At 47.6% G+C, this 15,785-nt stretch overlaps 1 pseudogene; it reads left to right on the forward strand.

Annotated features, from left to right (window-relative positions):
- The first annotated feature begins 4,272 nt into the window (after positions 1-4,272).
- On the forward strand, positions 4,273-9,876 carry LOC131817671 (dedicator of cytokinesis protein 7-like; annotated as a pseudogene).
- The last annotated feature ends 5,909 nt before the right edge of the window (positions 9,877-15,785 follow it).

Below are 15,785 nucleotides of genomic sequence, written 5' to 3' on the forward strand. Positions count from 1 at the left end.
GAATATTAGTTGCTAAACAAGACATAGAGCATGATAGAATTTGTACTTAAGTTTACACTATTTAAAAATTTAAAAAGCATTTTTAGGGGCTTCCCGCATCGGGCTCTCTGCTCTGCGGGGAGTCTGCTTCCTCCTTTCTCTCTCTGCCTGCCTCTCTGCCTACTTGTGATCTCTGTCTGTCAAATAAATAAATAAAATCTTTTTTAAAAAAGGCATTTTTAGTTCGAGAATTTTAGATTATACAACAGTTGCAAAAATAGTACAAGACTTGCTGTAGACTGTTCCTCCAGCTTTTCCTGATATGATCTTTCATTTTTAATTTTTTTTAAAGATTTTATTTATTATTTTAAGTCCTTTTTTCCCAAAGATTTTATTTATTTATTTGACAGAGAGAGAGAGAAATCACAAATAGGCAGAGAGGCAGGCAGAGAGAGGGGGGAAGCAGGCTCCCTGCTGAGCATAGAGCCGGACTCTGGGCTTGATCCCAGGACCCTGAGATCATGACCTGAGCTGAGGCAGAGGCTTAACCCTTAACCCACTGAGCCACCCAGGTGCCCCTTAAAGATTTTATTTGTAAGTAATCTCTACACCCAACGTGGGGCTCAAACTTACAACCTTACAACCCTGAGAGTCACCTGCTCCACTGACTGAGCCAGGCAGCTGCCCCGTGGTCTTTCAGAATCATAGTACAAGTATCAAACCAGGAAGTTAACACTGGATCAGTACTATGAACTGAGCCACAGACTTTCTTTACATTTCACCAGTTTTTCCAACAATGTTGTTCTAATGCCGCGAGATCAAATCCAAGATCTCACTTAGCATTTAGCTGTCCTGTCCCCTTCCTCCTCCTCAATCTGTGACATTTCTTCAGTCCTTTCTTGTCCGTGTTGACCCTGACATTTTGGAAGGGTCGTGGTCAGTGACCTTGTATAAAGTCCCTCAGTCTGATTTGCCTGATGCTTTCTCCTGACTGCATTCACATCATCCTTTCTTGGCAAGATGACTACGGAAATGGTGTGTGTCCTTAGGGCATCGCAACTGGAAGTACATGATGCTGATAAACTTGTCATTGGTAATCTTTTGGCTAAGGTGGTGACAACTTTTCCTTTCAAATGAAAAACATTTGTTAGGGATATGCTGTGTGACTATGCAAATAATCTGTTTCTCCTCACACATCTGCTGATGGATTTTAGGGTCTTTAATGACTCTTGCACACAACAGTCAGTCCTGTGGTTGACTTTGTATTTCTTTCATTCTCTTTGTATTTATTCACTGGAATGCTTCCATATGGAAAAGCTTTCCTAGAGACAGGAATTCTATTCCTTTTATTTATTTTTTAAAAAAAGTTTTAAATTTAATCTCTACACCCAGTGTGGGGCTTGAACTCATGACCTGGACATCAAGAGAGCCAGCCAGGTGCCCTCTTCTATTCCCATTTTAAATTAAGACCTAAAGAGGGGCACCTGGGTGGCTCAGTTGGTTAAGCATCTGCCTTCAGCTCAGGTCAGTCTCGGTATCCTGGGATTGAGCACGAGGTCTGATTCCTGCTCAGCAGGAAGCCTGCTTCTCCCTCTCTCTCTGCCACTTTCCCCTGCCTCATACTCTCTCTCTCAAATAAATACAATTTTATTTTATTTTATTAAAATATTTTATTTATTTATTTGTCAGAGAGAGAGACACAGCGAGGGAGGGAACACAAACAGGGGGAGTGGGAGAGGGAGAAGCAGGCTTCCTGCTGAGCAGGAAGCCTGACATGGGGCTCCATCCCAGGACCCCGGGATCATGACCTGAGCTGAAGGCAGACACTTAATGGCTGAGCCACCCAGGTGCCCCTTGAATAAATAAAATTTTAAAGAAAAAAAGATTCCCTATTAAAAAAACAAAATAAATCAAGGGGCGCCTGGGTGGCTCACTGGGTTAAAGCCTCTGCCTTTGGCTCAGGTCATGATCCCAGGATCCTGGGATTGAGTCCTGCATCGGGCTCTCTGCTCAGCAGGGAGCCTGCTTCCTCCTCTCTCTGCCTACTTGTGATCTCTGTCAAATAAATAAATAAAATCTTTAAAAAAATAATAAATCAAGACCCAAAGAATAAAAAAAGGCTTCTTTTCCTTTTTTAAAAGATTTTATTTATTTATTTATTTATTTATTTATTTGACAGAGAGATCACAAGTATGCAGAGAGCCAGGCAGAGAGAGAGGGGGAAGCAGGCTCCCTGCTGAGTGGAGAGCCCTATGTGGGGCTCGATCCCAGGGCCCTGGGATCATAACCTGAGCTGAAGGCAGAGGCTTAACCCACTGAACTACCCAGGTGCCCCAGAAGGCTTCCTTTCCATTCAAACTTATGGCCAGAACTTTCTCTGAACATTTACGTTTTGTTTTTCTATGTAAAAGGAAAGCTTGCTGTTGATTTGAAAAAATTTTTCTTTTCTTTTCCACCAGGTAATCTAGTTGAGCTTCCTTCATTCTTCTGCAGCCTAGAATATCTTAGAATGAACATGCCATATTTTAGAAACACTTATGTTACAGGTAAGCACTTTGAGTACTTCCAATTTTTTTTTTTTGAAAGTAAGCCCTATGAGACACACAGACACACACACAAGCAGAGGGAGACTCACAGGGCAGGGAGCCTGAGACAAGACTCGATCCCAGGACCCTGAGATCATCACTTGAGCCGAAGTCCAAGGCTTAATGGACTGAGCCACCCTGGCACCCTTTATGTTCCAAGAATCAACACCATGAACCTCTGGCTTTGGTTGTAGCTCATTTTCCAGAGGAGAAGAGAATAGGGCTCCAGATGGGTCAAGAGGGAACCTGCTGGGATGCCTGGGTGGCTCAGTCAGTTAAGTGTCTGCCTTTGGCTTGGGTCATGATCCCAGTGTCCTGAGATCGAGTCCCACATCAGGCTCCTTGCTTGGCAGGGAGCCTGCTTCTCCCTCTGCCTCTGCATGGCACTCTGCCTGCCTGTGCGTGTGCTCTCTCTCTCTCTGACAAATAAATAAAAATAAAATCCTTAAAAAAAAAATAAAAAAGAGGGAACCTGCTGACATTCATAGACTCTTTCAACATATTTCCAGGGAAGTTGAGGTACTACCTCTCCCTGGGAAACCAACTTTCCAATGCAAACAAAACTGCATTTTAGCATTCAAACTATAATCAGTAGCCTTAATAGGGGTTGGGGGGACTTCAAACATGAAGAAAAATCAAAAGTTTCTCTTGAGATTCTATCTAAGCCGCAAGTTTTACCCCTTCCCAGTGCTTATTGCTCTGTAGGTGACTGAGCACTATTTGGTTACACCAGCGGTAACTGTTTGGTATTGACTGAATACAGAATTCATAGACTCTATTAGCATGCATTCCATCTTAATTAAAGACGCAGCATACTAAAGAAGCCTCAACACATCATGATGTTGATCATATGGACCATATTTTCTGAAGCAACGCATGTAACAAAAACATAACGCCTGAGCCAAAAGGTGGAGACAACCCACATATCAATGGCCTGAATGGATAAACAGAATGTGATATACACATATAACAGAATACTATCCAGCCTTAAAAAGGTAGGAGATGCTGACACATGCTACAAATGGGTGGACCCCCATGTTATGGGAAACACTGCTGGGTGAAGGGAGCTGATACCCAAAGTACAAATATCGTACAACTTCACTTATACGAAGTCTCTAGATGTGTTTTTTTTTTTTTTTTTTTTAAGATTTTATTTATTTGTCAGAGAGAGCGAGCGAGAGCGAGCACAGGCAGACAGAGTGGAAGGCAGAGTCAGAGGGAGAAGCGGGCTCCCTGCGGAGCAAGGAGCCCGATGTGGGACTCGATCCCAGGACGCTGGGATCATGACCTGAGCCGAAGGCAGCTGCTTAACCAACTGAGCCACCCAGGCGTCCCTCTAGATGTGTTTGTAGATGGAAAGTAGCATGGTGGTTGCCAGAGGATGGGGGGAAATGTGAAGTTACCGTCTTATTAATGGGTAGAGTTTCAGTTTGGGATGATGAAATTTTGGGGATGACTGTACAACAGTGGGAATACACTTATTGGCACTGAGCTTGTACACTTAAAAAGGGTAGAAATGGTAAATGTTATGTATATTTTAACCACAGTAAACAAACAAACAAAGAACCTAATGCAATCACAAACAGAAGCAAACTCCTAAAGACGCAACCCCTCTTTCATCTGGAAACTAAAGAAAATGAGAACTGGAGGACCAAGTGACAGCAAAGTAATTAGGCTTCGGAACTTGGGAGGGGCAGCTGCAGCCTCTATGAACGTAAAGACACGGGAGTGATCAGTAAAACGGGAAAGTAGGAAGTGATAAAATTAAGAGCAGAAATTAACTTAAAAGAATACTACAGTGAGTACCTGCTTTTGTGTTGGTTCTTACAGTGCTGGCTTGGGGATGTGGACGGACAGGGGTTTGTGTACGAGGAGCCCGCAACACCCAGTGTGCAGAGATACCACTCTCTCACAGGCTGGAGGGATTTTGTAGAGAGAGTTGGAGAGCATGTGGTTGAGGTATTCAAGGGTTCCAACCCTATAGACAAGTGCACATTAGACCTCAATGAGGAATATACTCAGATTACCTATATGGAGCCATACTTTGACATGTATGGGATGAAGGACAGAATCATGAATTTTGACCAAAATTACGATCTTTGCTGTTTCACATACTTCAGATGGTTGTGTCCATGAGGAGCTTCATGAACAGTTCAACCTCCCCTTATGCTAAGACAAGGGTCAGTGTGACTCACAGAGAGATCAGCTAAACCCAGCTGAAGCTGGTGTTGAAGATACACAGAAGACCTGACAGGTGGCATTTCCAATGCTTTGGGATCCAGCAGACCCCAAATGCTTTAGACAGCATTCTAGGGATCTGTACGTACAACCAGGAATCAGGAGCCTTTGGAAGTTGCCTAGGTATTCCTATCTGAAACAGCCAGTGACCCCAAACTTTTCAGACTTCACAATAAACTACTGATCTGCTCTGAAGATTTTACTGAAAGGCGTGTGAGGATGCTTTAAGGAAAAAACAGGGAGGTTCAGTTGGTAGAGCATGCAGCAACTTTTTTTTTTTTTTTTTTTTTTTTTTTGAGCATGCAACTCTTGACCTGGGGGTTGAGCTCATACCCCATGTTAGGTGTAGTGCTTACTTAAAAAAAAAAAAAGAAAGAAAGAAAGAAAGAAAGAAAGAAAAGTAAAATAAAACAATTTATTTTTAAAAGATTTTATTTATTTGACAGACAGAGATCACAAGTAGGCAGAGAGGCAGGCAGAGAGAGAGGGGAAAGCAGGATCCCTGCCGAGTGGAGAGCCCAGTGCGGGGCTCGATCCCAGGATCCTGAGATCATGACCTGAGCCGAAGGCAGAGGCTTATTAAACCACTGAGCCACCCAGGCGCCCAAAGTAAAACAATATTAACTGGGCCAGATCAAAAGTAGTATCAAAGTGACCTGGAGAGAAACTGTCATTGCCTTAAAAGGTTCTCACAGCCTCTGAAACAGAGAGACCCCTTAGTTGTATGAGGTCACGTGCCACAGGTGGTTTCAGTCCAATAAGCCCGTGGACTCTCTAAATGGATCTCTAAACTAGATGCACTTTGCCTCATTTGGGAAGAGCCCTGTGTTCAACACTAGGTATGAAAAGAAGTTAAGATCTATTGAAAAGCAAGACTTGGGGACTTAATTCTGGAAATCATAGCATTGACTACCCACTGAAGACCACAGAGGCCCACACAGTATCAGGTATAGATCATACAAGTCTGAGACTCATGGCCATGTCGTTTCCAAGGTGCTGGTAAGATGCTGGCGCCCTGTTTAAGGACATTTTAACGACTCCCAGGCAATGATTCACTGTGTTTAACATTTCTGATACCATAGTGAAGGTTAAATTTAAGTCTGCATTTTCAAATTTATATTACCATTTATAGATTCATTTTGGAAACTTTTAAAATGTGGTGATTTTATTTTTTTAGTGATGCTTATTTTAAAGGTGCTATTAAATGTGAGAATGCTTGCGCTTAAAAAAAAAAAAAAAAGACAAAATAAACATCTACAGATACTGAACAAGAGCGTAGAAAAAGGCACCAAAGAACATACCAGAAATAAAAAGATAGAAATATCTCTTGGCTGCTAAATGTAAAAATTAGAAAAATCTGACAATTCTCTAGAAAAATATTAATGACCTCCAAAAAAAAAAAAGAGAGAGAGAGAATGAGAGAGAAGTATTGATGGCCACATTGAGTGACCTTTAATGACCAGGGGGGATCAACAAGAGCTTTTTCTCTTAGGGGGCAGATATTTTCCTTTTTATTTATTTATTTTTTTAAGATTTTATTTATTTATTTGACAGAGAGAAATCACAAGTAAATGTAGAGGCAGGCAGAGAGAGAGAGAGGGAAGCAGGCCCCCTGCTGAGCAGAGAGCCTGATGCGGGACTCGATCCCACCCTGAGATCATGACCTGAGCCAAAGGCAGCGGCTTAACCCACTGAGTCACCCAGGCGCCCGATATTTTCCCTTTTAAAGACCAGACTATTTACAGAATGTAAATAAAGAGCCAAGGTCAACTTTGGTCGGTGGGCTGCACGCTGTCGGTCCTTCAAGTTCTTAACTAAAGTCTGACCTCGCACCTTTAAGAATAATTGAGGCCGCAGTACAACAGAGGCCCCCCGCAGCCCACCTACCCCTTGCCTGATCCTCACAATGGCTAGACAGTATCACTGACTCAAAAAGGAAGAAAAATCAGGCAAAACCTCGTGCTCCTGGGGTCACCTGGAGATCAGATTTTTAAAAAATTGCGGGGGTGTCTGGGTGGCTCAGTTAGTTAAGCGGCTGCCTTTGGCTCAGGTCATGATCTCAAGGTCCAGGGATGGAGGTCCGCATCGGGCTCCCTGATGGGTGGGGGGTCTGCTTCTCCCTCTCCCTCTGCCACCCCTTCTCACTCTGCTCTGGACTCTAATAAATAAAATCTTTTAAAAATAAAATAAAATATTATGAAAATTAAGGCAGATACATTAAAAAAAAAGACTTTTTTTTTTAAGATTTTATTTATTTATTTGACAGAGATCACAAGCAGGTAGAGAGGCAGGCAGAGAGAGAGAGGAGGAAGCAGGCTCCCTGCTGAGCAGAGAGCCCGATGTCGGACTCGATCCCAGGACCCTGAGATCATGACCTGAGCCGAAGGCAGAGGCTTAACCCTCTGAGCCACCCAGGCACCCTAAAAAAAAGATTTTATTTATTTATTTGACAGAGACAGCAAGAGAGGGAACACAAGCAGGGGGAGTGGGAGAGGGGAAGCAGGCTTCCCGCTGAGCAGGGAGCCTGATGTGGGGCTCCATCCCGAGACCCTGGGATCATGACCTGAGCTAAAGGCAGGTGCTTAATGACTCAGCCACCCGACACCCCGTGAGAGGTATTTTTGATAGATTTCAAAATTAAATCTTAGCAAAAATATTGGATTACATGAGGGTTTTGCAGTCCGGGCAGTACTGACACCGGGCACTGGATGATTTTCTGTTGTAGGGGCCGGTCCTCCACATCCTTAGTCACATTCCTGTATTGGTAACATGTATTTACTGTTCCCTGCTGTACTGGGGGCCTCTGAGTGGATGGATGGAAGCATGCCGGGGAGTAGCCTTTCAGAGGGGGCGGTGGGGGGATCTGGGGAAATGCAGGGCCTTTGGATTTACATCCTTTGTACTCCCACCCAAGGAACGGATGACGACAGCAGCAGGTCTGAGCAAAGGCTTCCTACCACCCAAGCAGGAATGGCACACCGGCCAGCAGGTAAGGGGCCCGAATCTGTACTGTCTGCCAATTACGGTGATGCAAACACTCCAAAAATATTGGATCTCAGGCCGCCGATGCATTGAGGTTTGCGAAACACGTGACCATTTAACAGTAGTGAGCCAGTACGCATTGATCTGAGCTACCACTCGAAGGTGATGGGATCCCAATGCTGGCTGGGAGGTGATAACTTTTTTTTTTTTTCCCATCTGGAATAATTCACTGTATCATGGAGTGGTCTTTCCTTAAAAATTAGGAAATCTTACCCATTTAACCCCCCCCCCCCCATGTAATATTTTGGGTGCAACTGTGAATATTTTTCTTTTGAGCTTAATACAGCTTCAGAGTCCACAGTGTTTGGCCAAATTTGGTAAATGTACATTCTCTCCGAAAAAAGAGCCCTTTCTCTAACTACCAAACCTCACTTCCTTCTAAGAGGCACCCAGAGATCCAGGAGACTGCTTAGGACCCCAGTCTGGATGGGACTGTTGTGAGCCCAGATTAAACGGGGGAAGAGTGACACCCAGAGGCACATGGTTTCCTTGAGTCAAAAATGGGAGAGGAAAAGTGGACACAGCACTGGAGAGACTGGCCTTTTCTTGTTTAGAACAGATTCTCCCACGCAGCACACGTTAGCGCTGAGCAGGAACCAAAGCGCCAGGGCAGAGAGCTGGGCTAATGAGGGGCCAGACTGAGTTCCAGGGTCTGCGCTCACACCACACAGCGAGATGGTGGGTTCGGGCTAACCAAGTGTCCCCTTCTCCTCAGCCAAACTGAAGAGAAGCCGAGAACGTACCTCCTTCACCTCACATCAGAAAGCAGAGCTGGAAGCCTTGTTTAGTCTGACTCAGTTTCCAGATTATGTCACCCAGGAGTCACTGGCATCAAAAATCAATTTGCAATACACGGTAGTGCAGGTCTGATCCCCTGGGGCGTGCGCCAGGCCTGCCCAGTGCTCCCCAGACGCTTCCCCCGCATGCCGGCTCCCTCTCCCTTCCCTTTGTCTCGAGACCAAATAATCACAACTAACCCTCCTGTATGGAGCAAGCGTCAGTAACCCGACTCTTGTGCTAGAAATACCCATTTTACACGGGGGATAAACTGAGGCACAAAATGGCATGGTAGCTTCTCCGGCACTGTCAACATGGAACTTTTATGCCTATGGAGCACTTGTCCTACACTGTGCCTCACACAAAACCACAAAGATCAGAAGGGCCATCCTTTAAAGTCAGACACGCCATTGTTTGCAGAAGCTCGTCGCAGGGACTTGCTCAGTAAGGGCACTAAGCAACCAGACCAGAGGTCTCCAGCTAGAATCACACCCAGGGCATTGCAGATCCCTTCTGGAATGCTCCTCTTCTGTGTGCATCCATCAGAGAGGATAACAAAGATCCTTCTTGAGGACCTCCTTAGCCAGACCCCATACTGTATACTGTCCTATGGAGCCTTGACCCTTTGTCCTGCAGAGAGCTCCTGGCATTTGGCAGAGTCCCCCTGACTCCTGCTCTGGGGTCCAAGCCCTCCCCTTCTTTCTTCTTTCTCCATCCTGGCCACGGGTAAGAAATAGCTCCTCCCCAGCCTCAGGTACAGTGTGCAGAAGCCCCCCTTGCCTCCCCAAGGAAGACTGGTTCCCAAGGAAGATGAACGGCCATCATCCTGGGTCCCTTTCACTTTCTGGATTCACACCCCCCCCCACCCCAATCTCCCCTCTTCACTCCACAGGTTTGGTTTAAGAACCGCCGAGTTAAATGGAGAAAGAGTGTCGAGAAAGGACAAGAAGCGGGGCTTCCACGCCCCACCCCTGCAGCCAGGAGGAACACAGCCCCAGCACCCACACACCTGGCCCACAGCAGACTCACTCTCCCCAAATGTCCCCGTCCCCCAGAGGCAGGTGTTGGAGACTGTGACCCTGAGCTGGACAGGCTGGTGGCCACGGTGCCCGCCTTGTCCTCTGCCCCTTACGACATAAGCCAGGTGATGGAAGCTTATGGGTGTCTGGGAGAGGAGGAGAGTTCCAACACCTTCACCTGCCTTTATCAGTACCTCTCCCAGACCGAGTGTCAGCCGGGGCCAGAGTCCCACTAGCTGGTCCTGTCCCAGCCACTCAGCTCTGTAAGGCTATTGATCTGTCTAGGACAGGAGCAAGCTGGAAATTCCAGAGACCTGCCAGGATGGTTAAGCCCATAGATTTTAGAAGTTACAGTTTTAGGGGTGACTGGGTGGCTCAGTTGTTAAGTGTCTGCCTTCAACACAGATCATGATCTCAGGGTCCTGGGATCGAGCCCCGCATCGGGCTCTCTGCTCAGCAGGGAGCCTGCTTTATCCTCTCTCTCTGCCTGCCTCTCTGCCTACTTGTGATTTGTCTGTCAAATAAATAAATAAAATCTTAAAAAAAATCAAAATAAAACTTTAAAAGGTGCAGTCTAATTAAAAAATGGGAAGTAAATCTGAATAGATATTTTTCCAAAGAAAACATAGTTGGCCAACAGGTCAATGAAAAGGTGCTCGACATCACTCGTCATGAAGGAAGTGTGAACCCAAACCTCCGCAGGGCATCACCCCACACCTGGCAGCATGAATGGCAGTTATCAGACAGGAAACAGGGAGCGTTGCTGAGGGTGTGGGGGGAAAAGGAGCCCTCGAGTGCTGCTGATAGGAATAAACATCTGCACAGCCATTGTGGAAACCAGTATGGAGGGTCTGGAAAAACTTAGAAGTAGAGCTACGCTCTGACCCAGCAATCGTGCAAGTTCCGACCTCTCAACAAGTTCTAGGTTCCGGGGGCCAGAGAGAGGCCTGGATTTGGTGTGTGTCAGATAGGGGACCGCCTTGAGAGCATCGGGGAGTGAGGGCCCAGGAGACAGGCGAAATGGAGGAGACGCCCAGGGCTGGCGTCCCAACATCGGGCAGGGAGCTGCATGAGGAGACCGGCGGGGCAGTGCGTGGAGCCGGCCCCACTGGCACTGTGGGTGGACTGGGCGTGTGTGGGGGGTGGGGATGGGCGGGAGCAGTGCTGGGAACTCAAAGCGCCAGGACGCTGCACACGGATGAGGATGGAGGCAGGTGCAGGTGGGCGCTGGGCAGGTGAGTGGACCGTGGAGCGGGGCTAGGGGGCTGGCATCAGAGGCGGGGTGGGGGGCGGTGCTGAGGACGGGGGAACCCTGCCACTGCGGATGTCGGCGTGGACATGCAAGACCAGCCCAGGCCCTGGTTTGCAGGGTAAGGAGGCCTGCATCGCTGTCAAGGCGCCGGACCGTGGAGGCAGAGGGGCACGCGTCCGCAGAGACTGCGGCTGGCATGTCTGTCCACCTTCTGCACTCTGGCCCGGTCCTCCTGGCTTTGAAGGCCCTGACTTTCCTACTCTGGTTCTTTTGTTCTTAGACCAAATCTGAGGAGAGAACATGTGAGTCAGGGTGAGAGGGTATGAAAAGCGTCCTCGGGGCCGCTCCCATGTTTCCCAGGACAAAAGCTGCCTTCCCAAAGAATCACAGAGCCCCCATCTCTTCCTCTGGATCCAGTCAGGGGCCTGGGGTCCAACTCCTGCTATGACTCAAGCTCCAGAAGGGAGGCATGGGGAAAAGCATGAGCCTTGGGGAGGCACAGAGGCTGTGGGTGTCGTGGTGAGACTGGGGTCCTGCTGGAAGGCTAGAATGCCACAGCTCTTTCCCTGTGGGCCTCTGTGGGTAGGGAAATTATGGGTTTTGGGCAGAAAGATGCTGCCTCAGAGATTAATGGGATATGAATGGGATGGGGCTGACCTAGGGGCCCCTAACGTTCTTCTGGTGGTGTTTCTGGCCTCACGATTAGGAAGAAAAATCGGGGTTGGAGGACCTAACCTCACAGACCTCAGTTATGTGATTGTGCAGAGTGAGTTTAAAGATTAACTAATTAAAAAAAAAAAAATATATATATATATATATATATTTATTTATTTGGCAGACAGAGATCACAAGTAGGCAGAGCAGCAGGCAGAGAGAGAGGAGGGGAAGCAGGTTCCCAGTGAAGCAGAGACCCCAATGCAGGCCTTGATCCCAGGACCCTGAGATCATGACCTGAGCTGAAGGCAGAGGCATAACCCACTGAGCCACCCAGGAGCCCCTAATTTATTTTTAATGATCTATTTATTTATTTAAAAATTTTATTTATTTATTTGACAGAGAGAGAGATCATAAGTAGGCAGAAAGGCAGGCAGAGAGAGAGGGGGAAGCAGGCTCCCCTCAGAGCAGAGAGCCCAGGACCCTGGGATCATGACCTGAGCTGAAGGCAGAGGCTTTAACTCACTGAGCCACCCAGGTGCCCCAAGATTTATTTTTTTAAAGAGATTTTATGTATTGGGGCAGGGGAGAAACAGATACCCCGCTGGGCCGGGAGCCTGACTAAAGGTTTGTTTAAATATCATTCAGTCCTAAGAAAGGAGGAGATCCTGCCATTTGTGAAAATGTGGATAAACCTGGAGGGCATGATAGTAAGTGGGACAAACCAGAGAAAGACCTACTGTACGAGCTCTTCTATGTGGAGTTTAGAAATGCCCACATCCTAGAACCAGGGAGTAGAAAAAAAGTGGTTGAGGAGTGGGGTGGGAAATTGGGGACGCTGGTCAATGGGTACAGACTTCTGGTAACTGTGAGGTGGAGTTCTGGGGATGTCACGTACAGCACAGTGATGACAGTTACCACTACTGTGTGGACTGCGGAACTGATAACTGCAAAGACCACAAGTCCACATGGAAACTGTGTGAGGCGGTGGCCGGGTTAATGAACTTGATAGTAGCGGTCATTTCTTTTTTTTTCTTTTTGTGGGGGAGAGAGAGGGAGAGAACCCCAAACAGGGTCCATGCCCAGCATGCAGCCTGAGGCAGGGCTTGATCTCAGAGCCCTGCCATTGTGACCTGAGCGGAAACCAAGACACTTGGCCACCCAGGCACCCGGCTGTGATCATTTCACAGTGTGTGCACATATCAAACCACCTTAAACTTGTACCATTTAAATTTGTCAAATTGGACTTCCTTAAAGCTGGGGGACAATACCATAGTTCCTTAAGTTGGGAGTTGGTTAGGTAGACAGTCTTGCTCCTCTGCTGGTGTTAGGAAGCCATGGCTGTTGGCCATGCAGTGCCCTTGCTGTCCTAAGAAGGAGGGAAACAGCTGACTGGGGAAACAGAGTAGCCACGGACAGGCACCATGTGCACTGCCCAGCTAGACTCTGTTTGCCTCAGCTCTAGCCCTTGTCCTTCCTCCGGGTGCCCTGGAGAGGGTGGACACTTGCTCAGACAGTGCAGCCCGTCTTCCTCCGATTCCAGGGAGAGAAGTGTACGAGCTAGCCCGATCTGGACACCACCCGACCTCCTTCCCATATCACTGCATTTAAACTCTTGTAATTTACAGACCAGCCATGGTTCCATTCCCAGTTTCACATTAGGGTTGAGGCAGAGAAGTTACTTGATGAGATGAGGAAGGAAAGTAAGAAATAACGAGATTATTCCTCCCCAACCTCATTTATACTTTGGTAGATGCCCTTTGGGAAGGTATGAGTCCTTAGCCCTTCTAGGTAGGATAACCAACGCATCTTGATTTGTTGGAGGGTGCTTTTCAGTTTTCGCCCCAAAGGGCTAGATTTGCAGAACCTCTTAGAGGCAAAGAAACTGGGACAGGGAGTCACCCAGGTTCTGGACCAAAGGTTGGCCAGTACTCTTCTCAGCTAGTCATGTGGTGAGAAAAGACTGGTTTTGCATTTTGTAGAGGTGTAGAGAAGAAAGGAGGGTGTGTAGGGAGGATGAAGGCAGGGGTAGGGTAGGCGTGGAGATGAGGATGGTCTGGGGGAGGGTTAAGGGAAGGGTGGCAGGGGAGGGGGCGCAGGGGAGGGTTGCGAGGGGAGAGAGCTGGGGGCAGACAGATAAGGATGAGGAAGGGGACAAGAACAGGGGATGGATCATGCATAGTAGAGGAAGTTTAAGTTATTTACCATCTGACTGTGTAGAATTTTTTTTTTTTTTAAAGATTTTATTTATTTATTTATTTGACAGACAGAGATCACAAGCAGGCAGACAGGCAGGCAGAGAGAGAGAGAGAGAGAGGAGGAAGCAGGCTCCCTGCTGAGCAGAGAGCCTGATGCGGGACTCGATCCCAGGACCCTGGGATCATGACCTGAGCCGAAGGCAGCGGCCTAACCCACTGAGCCACCCAGGCGCCCTGACTGTGTAGAATTTTTGCCGGCTCATGCTCTTCCTGTCCTCAAGGTTAGAGCTGGAGCTCCAGCTGCAGATGGATGAGGGGAACAGAGAGGAGAACAGAAGCCAGGGCAGCTCAGACGCCGTGGAAGGATGCTGGGCTTTCCTGCTGGGGTTGCCGTGGGAGCCAGAGAACCAGCGGGGTCAGTGGAGCGGACATGATGGGCAGGGCAGGGGTCCTCGAGGACTGGATGGCATACGAGTGTCTGTGGGACGGATGGGCTGTTGGCTTCGTGGTCCTTCTAAGGGGCAACGAGGACACATCACCCACCAGTTCTGAGTCCTTGGCTCAAGGTCACCTTCCTGAGTTTTATTTCCTTAGTGTGGGGGTGTTCATAGGGGCTGCTCAACGGTCCTGCAACTGTCCTGTTGTCAGCCCAGAGTAAGCTGGTCCACATCGGTCCTCCAGTACAGATCATTATTCCTATTAACCAGGTTGAGAAAAGTTGGGTGAAGAGGGCTTAAGCCCTACATGAGGGGTGCTGGACTCAGACACAGGCACAATGAGCCCGCCAGCCCCCAGTTCGCAGCCCCCTCCTGCCCAGACTTCTCCCCACCCTTAATCCTTCCCAGTCCTTCTCACCCTGATGACATGCTCTGCAAATTTCCCCTCTCCAGCCAATCAGATAAAACATCGTTCATCCACAGCAACTGTTTCAGGATCTTCTTGGTCATGGGGGCAGACCACAAACCAGACAGAGTCGTACGCAGCAAAACAAGGTTTATTGCAAGACAGCAAATTGATCTTACAAACCTCCCGGGGGGGAGGGCACCCGAAGGGGTTACCACTTGAGTTTCTGAAGTCTAGGGGTTTTACCCACCTGTTGGTGGCTGTTTTAATCTGATTAACTCACTCTGTGCCTGTCATCCAATCAGATTTTTGTCATCTATCTACCTTGCAGGAAAGGGTGGAGGGCTCCCTCCAAGCTGATGTAAAATCCTTTTAAGGGCAGTCGCCTCTTAGAGTGGGGCCCCTTGTCTGGGCTGGCCCGAATTCCAACTGTCCTTCTGCAGGTGCGATCAGGGAGGTGAGGAGGGTCTGGAAATAGGGCGACAATCCACAGGGAACGCTAGGGAAGCTCCCCGCGGAGCCACTATTTCTACTGAAAAGGACAGGGAGGAGGGACAGTCCGTGAGAAGAGAATGTGGGGCCGCAGGAACAACCTGGATAGAGCTTGGTGACTTGTGAAGCTAAGTGAAAACATGGGTGGCCTGTGTTTGAACAAGAGCTCCTGAGAGTTCCTGGCACCTGGGCGTATCTATGCAGACAGACAGACACACACTCACTCACATATGAAACACATACTTGGAGCCCTCCTTGCAGGAGAGATGTCCCAGAATCTGGCTTCAGAAGATTTCTTATCATCAGGCAATTTTGGGAAGGTGGCAGAAAGGGACAGAGCAGGAGTTGATGCAAACAAAATAAAACAAAACAAAACAAATGGCTGTCATTCTGAGGATGCCAGGAAACCATTCTTTCCTTCCTTTCTAGAATATTTCTTGAAAGCTTACATGTGTGTGTTTTTTTTAAAGGATTTTATTCATTCATTTTTTTAAAAAAGGATTTTATTCATTTAAAGGATTTTATTAATATTTTAAAGGATTTTATTCATTTGACACAGAGAGAGACAGCAAGAGACGGAACACAAGCAGGGGGAGTGGGAGAGGGAGAAGCAGGCTTCCCGCTGAGCAGGTCGATCCCAGGACCCTGAGATCAGGACCTGAACTGAAAGCAGACGCTTAACGACTGAGCCACCCAAGTGTCCTGA

This window comes from Mustela lutreola, chromosome 16, assembly GCF_030435805.1.
Source record: "Mustela lutreola isolate mMusLut2 chromosome 16, mMusLut2.pri, whole genome shotgun sequence".
Lineage (NCBI taxonomy): Eukaryota > Metazoa > Chordata > Mammalia > Carnivora > Mustelidae > Mustela > Mustela lutreola.